General features: G+C 45.9%; 1 long non-coding RNA gene across 1 annotated transcript in view; it reads left to right on the top strand.

Moving 5' to 3' along the window:
- LOC141086213 (uncharacterized) overlaps window positions 1-15393 on the top strand; it is a 35674-nt gene extending 20281 nt beyond the window's left edge. The window contains exon 2 of the long non-coding RNA XR_012231544.1: window positions 12330-15393. This is a non-coding gene — a long non-coding RNA (uncharacterized lncRNA). The remainder of the gene's footprint in view (window positions 1-12329) is intronic.
- The last annotated feature ends 290 nt before the right edge of the window (window positions 15394-15683 follow it).

Below are 15683 nucleotides of genomic sequence, written 5' to 3'. Positions count from 1 at the left end.
TTAACATCTATTCAAGCAGACTGTGATGGGTGGTCCAAGATATCCTTCACCTGGTTTGGCAGATGCCAAATTTTTAAGATGAACATATTACCGAGGGTGCTGTATATTCTACAGGCTCTCCCCATCAATATCCCTGCTGACTTTTTTAGAAAATTAGGGTCCATTCAAGTCTCGGTTATATGGGCAAAAAAATCTGCTAGACTAAAGAGAGAGGTTCTCTGCAGACCCAAGAGGTTGGGGGGAGTGGGGTTTCCGGACCTAAGAATGTATCACTTGGCAGGCCACATAGCTAGAATGATAGACTGGTGCAGAAATGGTCACCATAAGGCATGGGTTCAAATAGAACAAAGTTTTTGCCCAACCCCATTGAAGACCCTCCCATCGGTTTTACTTTCTGCTCCAGAGCAAATAAAATCCCATCCAACTATTGGATCCACTTTAAAATAATGCAATACAGCACTAGTCCATTTACATTTACTCCCAGAGGCTTCTCCTATCACTCCGGTGTTGAGTCATCCTAAATTTGTCCCTAGCCGCTCGGACTCCATTTTTCACCTGTAGATAGATTAGGGGATGGATAGAGTAGAAAACTGGGGCGAGGGATCCTCCTGGCCTTCTCTGAGTGACCTTACCGCCAAAACAGATCTAATACCCCTGGGCAGTTGGAGGTGTTTGCAACTTACCCACTTTTTCAGCAGCCTTCATCTTAAAAGTTAATTTAGACGACCCAAAACCCAATTTGAGCTTTTATGTAATAGCCCAGGCCCAACCAGACACACCTTAGCTAAAACCTACTGTATGCTGATGGACCCCTGGAGCCGGTCGCCCCCTTCTTTCCTTGCGCAGTGGGAGAGAAATTTAAATATTTCTTTTACGGAAGATCAGAGAACTCAAATTTTTACCCTTGTACACTGTGCCTCAATTAGCTCTAGGTTCCAGGAGGCTGGCTATAAGATTTTGTCCAGATGGTTCAGAGTGCCCTCGAGGTTGCACACCATATTTCCGGAAATTGACCCCAACTGCTGGAGGTGTGGAAGGGCAGAGGGCACGATTTTTCATATTTTCTGGCAATGTGACGTATTGCAATCATTTTGGACTGGGGTGTGGGAAATTATTTGTCGGGTTACAGGCTGTTCCGAAAAGCTGACTCCGGCTCTGATGCTACTGCAACATAATTAAATCCCTCGCTGGATCTATAAATCATCTTTGTTGAAATTTTTGATCATGGCTGCGAGGTCTTGCATCCCAGAGAGATGGAAGAGTCCGGCTACTCCAACCATAACTCAGTGGATCTCAAAAGTCAGTGAAATTATATATATGGAGGACCTCACCTCTTCCATACAGTACATGAATCATACCCACAGTTTTGGGCTACTTGGCTTGGATGGATGAATTTTCGAAGCTCTAGTGAGTATTGTGATCTAATGCTGGAGGCAAACCCCCCTGAGCTTAACTGAAAACATCAGGCTGAGTGGTGGACTTGGTTGGGTGGGTACTCCTTCCCTTACCCCCTCATTTTTTCCTTCCTTCCCCATTTTTTTTGCCTCTCTTGGCTCCGTTACTTATTTCCCCCCCACTCTCTTTTTTCGCTTCAACTACTCTCCTTCTTCCTCTTTTCTGTCTTTTCTTTCCTATACTGTTTGTTAACAGTTAAAAAATGAAAGACCCTCCGAATTTGGTCATTGACCTCTACTACCGGGTCCCCGGATGTTAAGGACTCGTGGACGATTGTCGTGGTCGGGAGTTAAGTTGTATTGCTTGTATTCATCTACTTGTCTGGTTTCAATTATTATGTTAACCTGGATTTTGTTGTGAGTCTTTAAATAAAGAATTATAAAAAAAAAGAGGTGACAATAACCAGTTACAGTGAGGAGCGGAAGAACTGAACAGATATGCAGTGAGGTGACTACAAATTTTTTTCTTTACTTTTTACATATTATGTTTATTATACTCCAGGATCTGGAAATACCCAAAGCAAAGCAAGGGACATTGAATTCCTGGAGAATAAGTTCTTCACAAATCAAATTTTCCAAAAAAGTGTTTAATTTTTTTTCATTTTTTTGATGTGGGACTCTTATTTTATTCCTTAGCGCATTGATTTCTGAAATAAGTAGTGTTTAAAATTCAGACTAAAATAAGCATTGTCTGTTATTGTAATATTTCTGGACCATTTTTGACAACCCCTGAAGAAGTGTGGATGAAATGCGCGTCGGGGTGGTGGGACACGGCACTTTTTCCATTCATTCTGTAAGTAGAGACTTTAATCTTGTTGTCCTGATTATATATTTATGAGACTGCAGGTCTGGCCTAATATAAATTTTAGCCGAATGAGGGTCATATAAAAAGTGGTTCTATATGTATAGGACATGATCTATAAATATGTTTGACACATAATACATATGAAGTCACCTCAGCATTCGCATTTTATTATTAAGGAGCATAACTGTAATGATTTATTTATTCCAGGCAGAATTTTTCTCTAGTATTAAAAATTTAGATTTTTGTATTAATAGACATTGTGGAATGTATTAGGGAGATAGTAGCCAGTGGTGTCTCTCACATCTGGTTACTTGGTTTTAGCAATAGTTTGAGATTGTTTGTAAATTGAGTATTTAATAAATAATTAATCGATTGGAATTTATTCGGATGTATTGTGCCTTTTTCTGTTCACCTTTCACTAATAGTGTTCATTCAGAGTGACCGTATATACTCATGTATAAGCCGAGATTTTCAGCCCATTTTTTTGGGCTGAAAGTCCCCCTTTCGGCTTATACACGAGTCATATACCTGGGGGTCAGCGGGGGGGGGGGGCGGGGGTGTCACAGATCATACTCACCAGTCCTGGCACGCTCTGCAGCCCCCTCGCTTCTCCACTGTCTCCCTTCCTGCCTTCAGCGGTCACGTGGTACCGCTCATTAAACTCATGAATATGCACATATTCATGAGTGGTAATGAACGGTATCACGTGACTGCTGAAGGCAGGAAGGGAGACAGTGGAGAAGCGAGGCAGCAGAGACATTCCAGGACCGGTGAGTATAGCGATATTCACCTGTCCTCGTTCCCACGCTGCTCACCGCCGTCTGCTGCTTCCTGTGTCCATGATGTTTAGCCAGCAGGGGGCGCGGTGACATGCTTAGTGCGTGCCGCGCACTCTGCTGGCTGAACAGTCACTGACAGGACGCGCTGACAGAGGTGAGCAGCGATGGACCCCGGACAGGTGAATATCACAGGTGCTGGGTCCTGAGCAGGAGAGGTGAGTATGGCATTTTTTTTGGCAGCAGCAGCATATGGGGGCATAATATATGGGGCTGCATATGGGGCATATTCTATGGAGCAGCATATGGGGGCATAATCTATGGAGCAGCATATGGGGGCATATTCTATGGAGCAGCATATGGGGGCATAATCTATGGAGCAGCATATGGGGGCATATTCTATGGAGCAGCATATGGGGGCATAATCTATGGAGCAGCATATGGGGGCATATTCTATGGAGCAGCATATCGGGGCATATTCTATGGAGCAGCATATGGGGGCATATTCCATGGAGCAGCATATGGGGGCATATTTTATGGGGCAGCATGTGGGGGCATATTCCATGGAGCAGCATATGGGGGCATAATCTATGGAGTAGCATATGGTGCATATTCTATGGAGCAGCATATGGGGCATATTCTATGGAGCAGCATATGGGGGCATATTCCATGGAGCAGCATATGGGGGCATATTCTATGGGGCAGCATGTGGGGGCATATTCCATGGAGCAGCATATGGGGGCATATTCCATGGAGCAGCATATGGGGCATATTCTATGGGGCAGCATATGGGGCATATTCTATGGGGCAGCATATAGGGGCATATTTTATGGGGCAGCATATGGGGGCATATTTTATGGGGCATTTTATGGGGGCATAATCTATGGAGCATTTTATGGGGGCATAATCTATGAAGCATCTTATGGGGGCATAATCTATGGAGCATCTTATGGGGGCATAATCTATGGATCATCTTATGGGGCCATAACCTTTATGGACCATTATATGGGGCATATTATTCTATGGAGCATCTTATGGGGCCTTTGTGCAGCATTATATGGGGTGTATTTTGTATGGAGCATTATATTGGGCTCCTGATTCAATATGGATGTTCAAAAACATTTAACCTACTGATGTCTCAATTAATTTTACTTTTATTGGTATCTATTTTTATTTTTGAAATTTACCAGTAGCTGCTGCATTTCCCACCCTAGACTTATACACGAGTCAATAAGTTTTCCCAGTTTTTTGTGGCAAAATTAGGGGGGTCGGCTTATACACGAGTATATAAGGTATGTCTTTTGGCACATGATTATTTTTGGATCATATTTGTCAGGAACACCGCACTGCACTTGCTCACTGAGCCAGTGCACGTGTCTTGAGTACAAAAACAGTGCTCAAAGATACCTGTGGAGTGAGCAGCAGCGGTGATGATGCATGCTCCAGGACCTGAACCATGTGACTGCTGGGGGTGTGGCCTAAGCTCCACAGAGCTAGGAGCTGCAGGGAAACTCCTAGAAAGGTAACTGTTGTGAGTTCATTTTCCCCTTCACCATTGAGGTCTGATGAACTCCCTCTTCTGGTGAAGAAAGGTAGTGAGGCTGATTACAAAGCACCTGAGCAGAATGATGATGACTGGGTGACTGGGATTGCTGACTGGATATAAGGCAGCCAACGCCCTTCTGCCTTGCGGGTGATTACTCTGAGGGATTCTTGGAGACCAGTCTGATTCCTGCTCCTCAAAAGCTAAGTTTTCTGCTCTTCTTTTTGCATTTGTGTTTTGGTTTTGTTTTGCCTTGTTTTTCTGGATTTCTGCCTTTCCCTGCTGGGTGAGCTGAATTCCTTTTTGCTCTGTCTTCAGATAATACCTGAGTACTGATATAGTCTTTTTGAAGCCTAGCATCTTCAGGGCTTTTTTCCCTATCAGTCTGTTGGCTCTTGTTTTTGAGAGGGTTTTGGCGGATTGCAGACAGCAGCTTTTCTATTCTGTCCTTTTTAGTTAGCTTGGGCCCCATCATTTGCTCAGCCTATCTTTCTATCTGTGTGAGTGTTTTTTCATCTTGCTTCACCGTCATTATATGTTGGGGGCTGCCTATTGCTTTGGGGTCTGCTCTGGGGCAGTTTAGATTTCCCTTTCTGTCTTTAGGCTATGTAGTTCTCCAGCTGTGATCGAGGGGTCTAGGGCACCGTAGGAACCCCCCACGGCTACTGCTAGTTGTTGTTGTTAGGTTCAGGGGTCTGCAATCCGATAGCTGCCAACTTCTCTGGTTTTCTGGACTTAGCTAGTATTTCTGTTTTTGCCTCCTATGGTGACTCATTCATAACAGGTAACTACAGGACAATGTTGCCAAGGGGCATAGACAGAGGAAGAAACCAGATCAAGCCGGGTCAAAGCACGAGATAGCAGGACAGTACTAAAGGGTTAGACAGAGCGAATAGTCAGGTCATAGCAAAAGATCAGAAAACCAGAACGTGCAATGGACGGTACAATAGGGACAAACTGCAACGGAGTAACAATAGCCAAGCCAGGAGGTCAGAACCGGAAAAGACAATAGTACCAAAACGAGAGATGGAATACAGAGTGAGGGAACAGGCCGGGTCATACACATGAATCAAACAAGCAATGCAGAATACACGCACACCAGGGGGGTCGGTCAGACACACAGCCATAATAACAGTATAGCTGACCGAGAATGTTATTCTGAAGTGAGTATAAATACCCCTCCCAGATCCAAAGAGAGGCTGGCAAAAGTTAACCCTGTGAGAGTGTGGCGCCCCTGAAGATTCAGTTGCCACAGAGGTACTGCACCTCCTCTTGAGATGTGGTACCCCACCATCCAGGTAAGTTGGAGGCTCCTGACCACGCTCCAACACTTGCATCCCACACAACACTGTAGTTCAGCAAAGTCACATTGCGGCTCCCTGCTGGGAGTGCAGCAGAGCACCTTTGGTGGCTCCCTGCTTGGAACACAAAACGTGCTGGGAGGCTGGTGGAGTTAGAATACATAAAAGAGCGGGAAGGTTTGGGAGTTGAGTTCAGTTGAGTTACAGTTCGGTTCAGGGTCGGAGGAGAGAAGATCCCTGGGAGAGGGATGGAGGAAGGAGGTGTTGCAGCAGATCTCAGTGACCTGGGTCTGCTGGCACAGGAAAGGAAAGAAGGAGAAAGACATTGAACAGAAATCTGATCTTCCATAAGAAGGAAAGATGAGTATGGAACGTAGGAGTAAAAGGGAACAGAGGATGTGGGTTAGGACAGAACCCTGCCTAGAAGCTCTAAGCGCAAGGCCGGGGCCCGGTCCCCGAGGTTGTATGGATACTAATGGTCCTACAGCAGACACCAGTGGAGTAGTGAGCTGTAAATGCACTACTCCCATCTAAGACTTGAGGGCACAACAGCAACTTGGATCATGAACCAGGACTTAGGAGTGAGGAGTCCCCGAAGCAGGCTACAGCTGTCTGCCATACAAATATAGTTTTTCGGGAACATCTGTTAGGAGGAACTCCAGTGTAACTCAGTACTAGGAGTACTTCACCCCAAAGGCGCTATAAGAGGAGACGTTCAGAAAGGCACATGTTGGCAGAGTGTAGGAAGGGAGCATTCCATCTGACCTGGAGGTTGACTGAGTCCCTGACCCGGAGGACACAGCACGGAGGCAGGCACCTGTGTGTACTACAGACTGTGAGTAAAACTTTGGAACTACACTGTGTTCCAAATTATTATGCAAATGATATTTTTCTCTGATTTTCCTAAATAGTCGGTACAAATGACAGTCAGTCTAATAAAAGTCATCACCGGTTAGAGTATACATCGAATTTTATTGAAGAAACCTCCCAATAATAACAGTATAATCTCCAAAATGAATAAAAACTCAAATTGCACTGTTCCAAATTATTAGGCACAGTAGAATTTCTAAACATTTGATATGTTTTAAAGAACTGAAAATGCTCATTTGTTGAATTTGCAGCATTAGGAGGTCACATTCACTGAACAAAAAGGATATTTTGGAGTTAAATAGCTTAACAGGCCAAGTGACAAGTTAACATAGGAACCCTTCTTTGATATCACCTTCACAATTCTTGCATCCATTGAACTTGTGAGTTTTTGGAGAGTTTCTGCTTGTATTTCTTTGCATGAAGTCAGAATAGCCTCCCAGAGCTGCTGTTTTGATGTGAACTGCCTCCCACCCTCATAGATCTTTTGCTTGATGATGCTCCAGAGGTTCTCTATAGGGCTGAGGTCAGGGGAGATGGTGGCCCCACCATGAGTTTATCTCCTTTTATGCCCATAGCAGTCAATGACTCAGAGGTATTCTTTGCAGCATGAGATGGTGCATTGTCATGCATGAAGAGGATTTTGCTCCTGAAGGCACGTTTCTGCTTTTTATACCATGGAAGACAGCTGTCAGTCAGAAACTCTATAAACTTTGCAGAGGTCATTTTCACACCTTCAGGAACCTTAAAGGGCCCTACCAGCTGTTTCCCCCATGATTCCGGCCCAAAACATGACTCCTCCACCTCCTTGCTGACGTTGCAGCCTTGTTGGGACATAGTGGCCATCCACCAACCATCCACTACTCCATCCATCTGGACCATCCAGGGTTGCTCGACACTCATCAGTAAACAAGACTGTTTGAAAATTAGTCTTCATGTATGTCTGGCCCACTGCAACCATTTCTGCTTGTGAACACTGTTTAGGGGTGGCCGAATAGTAGATTTATGCACCACAGCAAGCCTTTGAAGGATCCTACACCTTGAGGTTCGAGGGACTCCAGAGGCACCAGCAGCTTTAAATATCTGTTTGCTGGTTTGTAATGGCTTTTTAGCAGCCACTCTCTTAATCCAATGAACTTGCCTGGCAGAAACCTTCCTCATTCTGCCTTTATCAGCACAAACATGTCTGTGCTCAGAATCAACCACAAATCTCGTAACAGTACAATGATCACGTTTAAGTTTTTGGGAAATATCTAAAGTTTTCATCTCTTGACCAAGGCATTGCACTATTTGATGCTTTTCAGCAGCAGAGAGATCCTTTTTATTTCCTAAATTCCTTGAAACCTGTGCCCTGCTTAATAATGTGGAACATCATTCTTAAGTAGCTTTCCTTTAATTGGGCTCACCTGGTAAACTAATTATCACAGGCATTTGAGATTGATTTCAGTGATCCAAAGAGCCCTGATATACAATACCATCTATGAGTTTATTTGATAAACAAAAAATTACATCTTTATGACACTTAAATCCAATTTGCATAATAATTTGGAACACAGTGTACATGCTCTGATGTCCTCCAATTATTCCTGCACTAACACACCCTGTACCACTACATCTCGGTACCAGCTTCTACACAACCTGTGCCTCTCCTCTACCACTACATCTACACTGCCCTGGCACTACAGCTCCACCTGTGGGGAGCTTCACCATCTTGACTGCAACACAATAACTAGTCCCAGAGGATCTGCATGCAGCGTCGGCTTAACATCTCACTTGCCAAACACCACAGATGGCGTCACGAACTATTCATTCAAACAATTACATTTCACCATTTAAATTCCCCCATTACTTGGGCACCCAGGGCCACGGACCGGGCCACCGCTGCTGTGACACATCCTGCTGACACCGGCCCAGTACCGAGTACCCCACAGCCCTGGGAGGGCGACCCAACTTGGCGTCACGAACAGGATGACGAGACCCGTTCCCATCGGGTTCTGTGTGCCTAAGACTTATAGTTTTTGAAAATGTGCAGACGACTCAATTTAATAACTGTAAAATGAACACTAAAAATGGCCGCTGGTACGGTGAAGAAGGGCGTGATAAAATGGGAGGTCCTAAGAAAAGACCGCGAACTGTCCTGGGCCTCGCCTGCCTGAATTACTATGCAACGGCATCATGGCCCGCCCCCAAGGGGTTCGTATACTGGCTTGGTATGGAGGAGCTGGAAGAAGATGCCACCCCAAGAAGGAGGAGCGGAAGCCAGTGGTGGGAAAGGAGCCGAGACAGGAAGAAGAACACCAGAACGCCATCTTGGAAGGAGAAGGGAGGAGGCCTGCGGAACGCGAGGAGGTTGTGCTGGATCTCTCTGGCACCATGGCTGACGGCTCCAACCCAGTGTCCGAGATGAACAGCCAGCAGCTGGAGGATGAAATAGCCCAGCTGACGCACCGCCAGCAACTGAGGCAGGAAGCGCTATGGACCTTAAATCTGCAGCGTGCCCAGGAGGGGCCTACACCTGCGGTACCCGCCACACCGGTACCCGCCGCTGCTGCACCGGATCTTTCCTAGGCAGACTCTGTGGAGCCTGCGACTGCTGCCATACCACTGACAGCGTATATTGTTCCCTCTCTGCCGCCACCACCGGCGGAGTTGTACAAGGCCCTAGGAGCCGAAGCGGAGGAAGAAGAGCTCCTGTCCGGACCTGACGCGGCCGCGCAGGTCCCTCCAGAGACCCCTGCGGACCCAGGGCCGCCATTATCCCCACTGCCATCCCCGGTATCCCACCGAGCAGCCTCCACTGCCACTATGCCTGCACCGGAGCAGAGACCGCACCGCCGGGAGGCCCCAGGTATATACCTCTGCCCTCCTAATGGGTTGCCCTCCGACTTCACATTGTCGGACGCTGGCTTGCGGGAACTCGAAGTGGGGCAGTTGGAAGAGTCAGCTGGGGACACTAGGCTGTCGGAGATGGGGAGGTGGAAGAGGTCCCTACTGAGAAGGGTACGGCTGGAGCGGGCGCGCACGATCCGGCATCTTCAGGGCTTGGAGGAGTCTAGGTCGCTTTGGGATATTGACATTGGGATCCCTTGGCTGCAAAGCCCCCGCGTAGCTGCCTACCAGCGCCAACAGGCCGCGGCCTCCCTGAATGTTAGGCCCTGCACCAGGGCAGCGGAACCACCCACCAATGAGAAATGGCTGATGGGCATTGATATGCATCATGGGTTCCCTTTACCACAGCTTCAGTGCCCTATGGCAAGCACCCAGCAACAGGAGGAAGACACCCAAAGTATCTCCCCTGGAAGCAGTTCCAGTAACCAGTTTCCAGAAATCCCAGAAAGAGACCACCACTAGCAAACTCAAGCAAAAATAACTCTCGTTACCAAGGAGGGTATTTGCACCATTGTGCCTTTTGTTTTCTATTTGTGATCATCATGGTTTAGTTTTGTTTTTCCAGTGTTGCCCAGTTATATTGGCAGCTTTCACATTGAACTACAGAGATCATGAACGCTGAATGGTCCAGAACTGTTATTGTAAATAGTTGCACCTCTTTAGGTGCCCTCTCTTGGTTTTACATAGACACTTTGCGAAGATAACATCTACCTCATCTGGAGCATGACTCCAATCAAAGGACACTGCAAGAGATCCCGGCTGGGAGCGGTGTCCAGCACTTACAAGAATTATTGAAAGTTTTAATGGGAAGTATTTGATAATGTGTCTTATGATAGCTTTCATATAAGATGTAGGAATGTTTTAATAAAGAGATGAGAGATTTGAATAAAGAATGAAGATTTGGAAAATGTAGGTGATGAACCAGGTATCAGCGGTTATCACTTTAAGCTAATGACAGAAAGGTAGAAAATGTGAAAAAGGAAAGATGATGAAGAAATAGGTTGATGATGAAACTCGCACTTTTGAATTAAGACTTTAGATAGTTAACTATGAATTGTTTGCAACGTTCAAGAATGAGTGCCTCTCATATTGAGAAGATTAGATAAGAAATGTTTATTAGCAATATAAAAATTTGTATGTTCCTGTATTGTCAACTTTGTTTAACTTGCAGCCCGCGGACGTGCTGTGTTTAACGGGGGAGTGTGGCGCCCCTGAGGATTCAGTTGCCACAGAGGTACTGCACGTCCTCCTGAGGTGTGGTACCCCACCATCCAGGTAAGTTGGAGGCTCCTGACCACGCTCCAACACTTGCATCCCACACAACACAGTAGTTCAGCAAAGCCACATTGCGGCTCCCTACTTGGAGTGTAGCAGAGCACCTTTGGTGGCTCCCTGCTTGGAACACGAAACGTACTGGGAGGCGGGTGGAGTTAGAATACATAAAAGAGCGGGAAGGTTTGAGAGTTGAGTTCAGTTGAGTTGCATTCGGTTCAGGGTCGGAGGAGAGAAGATCCCTGGTAGAGGGATGGAGGAAGGAGGTGCTGCAGCAGATGTCAGTGACCTGGGTCTGCTGGCACAGGAAAGGAAAAAAGGAGAAAGACATTGAACAGAAACCTGATCTTCCATAAGAAGGAAAGATGATTACGGAATGTAGGAGTAAAAGGGAACAGAGGATGTGGGTTAGGAGAGAACCCAGCCTAGAAGTTCTAAGCGCAAGGCTGGGGCCCGGTCCCCGCGGTTGTATGGAAAGTAATGGTCCTACAGCAGACACCGGTGGAGTAGTGAGCTGTAAATGCACTACTCCCATCTAAGACTTGAGGGCACAACAGCAACTTGGATAGTGAGCCGGGACTTAGGAGTGAGGAGTCCACGAAGTAGGCTACAGCTGTCTGCCATACAAGTATAGTTCTTGGGAACATCTGTCAGGAGGAACTCCAGTGTAACTCAGTACTAGGAGTACTTCACCCCAAAGGCTCTATAAGAGGAGACGTTCAGAAAGGCACATGTTGGCGGAGTGTTGGAAGGGAGCATTCCATCTGACCTGGAGGTTGACTGAGTCCCTGACCCGGAGGACACAGCACGGAGGCAGGCACCTGTGTGTACTACAGACTGTGAGTAAAACTTTGGAACTACATGCTCTGGTGTCCTCCAATTATTCCTGCGCTAACACACCCTGTACCACTACATCTTGGTACCAGCTTTTACACTGCCTGTGCCTCTCCTCTACCACTACATCTACACTGCCCTGGCACTACAGCTCCACCTGTGGGGAGCTTCACCATCTTGGCTGCAACACACCACCAGTCCCAGAGGATCTGCATGCAGCGTCGGCTTAACATCTCACTTGCCGAACACCACAGGTGGCGTCACAAACTATTCATTCAAAGAATTACATTTCACCATTTCAATTCCCCCATTACTTGGGCGCCCAGGGCCACGGACCGGGCCACTGCTGCTGTGACACATCCCGCTGACACCGGCCCGGTACCGAGTACCCCACAGCCCTAGGAGGGCGACCCAAGAACAGGACATTAACCGTGTCCTAACCATGACATTATTGAGATTAAATGAAGCAGTGTCTGTTATTGTAATATTTCTGGACAATTTTTGATACAATTTTTTAATGCATTTCTTTATATGTACATATTTTAATCACATCCATATTAATAAATCATTGTTCATATCTTGCAATAGGAAAGCAAACTGCAATAGCACAAGCTTTTTCCATTCATCCACCATGAGTGAAATCAAGAGTAATCCTATCATTGTGAATACAGAGAAGATTGTTGTTGTGACCACCACTGGTAATCCTGCTGGGGGAAAAAGAGGAAGAAATCTTTGGTCGATTGTGCATTTACTACACTGTTTGGGTGGAGATAATAGAAACAATGTAAAAATAAAAATGTCGGATAAAGCCTCTATAAAACTACACAGTTGTAAGAAAAAGATCTCTGCTATGGAATTTTTAGCTGATACTAATCATCGCTTTGTGGATGTTGAAACTGGAATGTATTAAGCAAGCCATGAAGAATAAACCAACATAGCTAATTATATGTTCCTTATACTAATGAACTTACATTGACTTGAATAATATAATAAGTGTCTATCGCTATCTATCTATGTTTCTAATTTTTTTTACAATTTTACATTCACTCTCTCTTTCAATCTTTTTCTCTCTGTGTTCTAGACTTACACACTTTTAGATACTATGCTTTAAGGATAAAAATCAATGTTATTGATTGCTCAATTTGTCAAATCATAATAGGCAAATTGTGCCTAATTTATTAAATAGTCTAAGTATATTTCTCTATCCATTAGTCCGTCTTGCTCCATGTATCTTGCTCTAGAATGAAATGCAATGTGTAACAACCCTGCCGGCATAACTGCATGGCCTCCCATCCCTCACACACCAACATACTCACTGCTCCAGGCCTTGCTGTGTGTTCTGTCTGCTGCCAGCTCCATGCTGTGTACCTCTTGCTTCCTGCCTTCTCTCTGCATGCATCCTGGCTGTGTGCATAGGGGGGCGGTGCCAGAACTCTCTGGTTCCTATGGAAACAGGGTGCACCTGTCTAATGTGTCCCTGGCCAATTACCAAGAGGCCTCTAGTAGTTAGAGCAGCTCCACCTAGTGAAACCTGCCTGTGAAATGTCTTAACTCAGTTAGTGTCTTGCTACTTAGTCGACAGGTCCTGTCCTGTGTTTCGCCTTCTCTGAAGGTTTGATTCCCAGGTTTGCCTTGTACCTGTCTGTCCACCCTCTAGGAGGCAGAATATCCTAGTCTCTGTGTCTTTGTTCCTACCTTGCCATGTACCTCTCTGTTCGCCCTCCAGGAGGCAGAATATCCTGGTCTCTGTGCTATTGCTCCTGACCTTGCCTCATACTTGTCCTTGTCGCCCTCCAGGAGGCAGAATATAATGGTCCCTGTGTCTTTATTCCTGTACCTTGTCTCGTACCATTACCTTGCCTGAACTCAGTTCTACCTCTGTCTCTCAGTCTCCCTGTCTGTGGCTACTTTCCCTGCTGTGTCTATCCTTGTGTCCTCTCCTTCTGCCTGTGCCCCATACTCTTGCAGCTCTGCCTGCTCTGTACCCTTATGATTCTGCCTGCTCCATACTCTTGCAGCTCTGCTTATGCTCCATACTCTTGCGGCTCTGCTTATGCTCCATACTCTTGTGGCTCTGCTTATGCTCCATACTCTTGCGGCTCTGCCTGCTCCATACTCTTGCGGCTCTGCCTGTGCTCCATACTCTTGCGGCTCTGCTTGCTCCGTACTCTTGTGACTCTGCTTGTTCTCCATACTCTTGTGACTCTGCCTATGCTCTGCACTCTTGCGGCTCTGCCTGCTCCTTACTCTTGCGGCATTGCTTATGCTCTGTACTTTTGCAGCTCTGCCTGCTCCGTACTCTTGTGACTCTGCTTGTGCTCTGTACTCTTGCGGCTCTGCTTATGCTCAGCACTCTTGTGGCTCTGCCTGCTCCGTACCCTTGTGACTCTGCTTATGCTCCACACTCCTGTGGTTCTGCCTGTACCCCGCTTCTGCTACTGCAGAACCTCGTGCTGCATACTGAAGCTCCTCTCTGCAGTCTTGCGGTTTATCTCCTGTGTGAACAGGTCTCTACCTGTTCCTTCATACGCCATTCCTTCCTGCCCGTATCCCTGTGCCTTTCGAGTTGGTCCCTGCCCTTTGTCTCAGCTATGCCCACCTGCCAGTTTCTCAGCCAGGCCTACCTGCCAGTGTTTCAGCCATGCCCGCCTGCCAGTATCTCAGGGGTGCCAGCCTGCCTGTGTCTCAGCCGTGCCCGCCTGTCAGTGTCTCAGCCATGCCTGCCTGCCTGTGTCTCAGCCATGCCTGCCGTGCTCACCTGCCTGTCCGCTAGTCATGCCTGTCACCCGTACCTGTCCTGTTCTACTGTTTCATCTCCCCAAATGGGATCAGCAGCCAGACACCACCCTGGAGTGGCACCTGGCAGCTGCCTGCCGCACAATTGTGACCTCACAATCAGAGGTTCCATTGAAAACCAAGGCAGTTCTCTTAGTCATACCCCTTCCAGGGCAGTCTAGTTTGTGGCACAGTGGGGCCACAAGCCCCTGGTTCACGCCCACCAGTCAGGGCGTGAGCGTGACACAATAGAAATCAATTGAGCACCCAAATCCATTGCTTCTTTATTTTAAATTTATTTTTATTTAATTGGCATATGAATGGCTTATTATGCCCACCATACTGACTGATTTTATTGGACCCTAAGATGTCCTTCATTTCTCCTACAGAGTTGCTATTCACAGTATAACTAGCCATACACAGTTGACAGGTTATTATGACCAGTAGAACCAAACAGCAGTTACGGTCATCAGATTTCTTTCAAGTATAAAAAAGTGGAATTGAAAACATTTAGCTACTAAAATGTATAACAGGAAAGATAATAAATAAATCCTAAAGGGTACATAATGATATCTAATAAATTTATATTATGAACTTTAGCCTAATTATTCTACATTATTGAATTATTTTGGTGCAATATTTCCTGTTGGACAAGGCATAAAATAAATGTCTGTGGTAGGAAATAAAATAGCTACTTTTGAGCATAGATTTGCTAGATTCGTGCAGGCAAGCATTCGTGTAAGAGTTACAACATAGCTAACCTGAATCAGAGATTAAGTTAAGTTGTCACACTGATGGGCATTAAACAACATGTATAATTATGTAGCACATCTGATAACCCCCATAATAAAAATGAGAGAATCTTTTGAAATTTGAATTTGCCAGAAGTATCAAATTTGTAATTGTTAATTTGCCTCCAATCGCAATATTGCAGACACTGCATTGCCTGTAGAAGATATGTGTAATACTTTGTGGTCTCCATTGACTGCATTGAACCTCTTTAAAGCTCTTTAACACAAACAAAGCCTCAGAAATGTCAAAGCGATCTCGCAATTGAGAACAGATGGTAACAGGTTGTACCTAAAGCCGATTTAATAACACTGTGAATTTGCTCCAGTTTGTTTATGTCTTTAAAAAAGACATCAACAAACTGGAGTTAGTTCAGAG

Source organism: Dendrobates tinctorius, unplaced genomic scaffold, assembly GCF_039654945.1.
Source record: "Dendrobates tinctorius isolate UK_male_01 unplaced genomic scaffold, ASM3965494v1 ptg000030l, whole genome shotgun sequence".
In the NCBI taxonomy this organism is placed as follows: domain Eukaryota; kingdom Metazoa; phylum Chordata; class Amphibia; order Anura; family Dendrobatidae; genus Dendrobates; species Dendrobates tinctorius.
The sequence above is the reverse complement of the archived record's forward strand: the minus strand, read 5'-3'. Positions and strand labels throughout refer to the sequence as shown.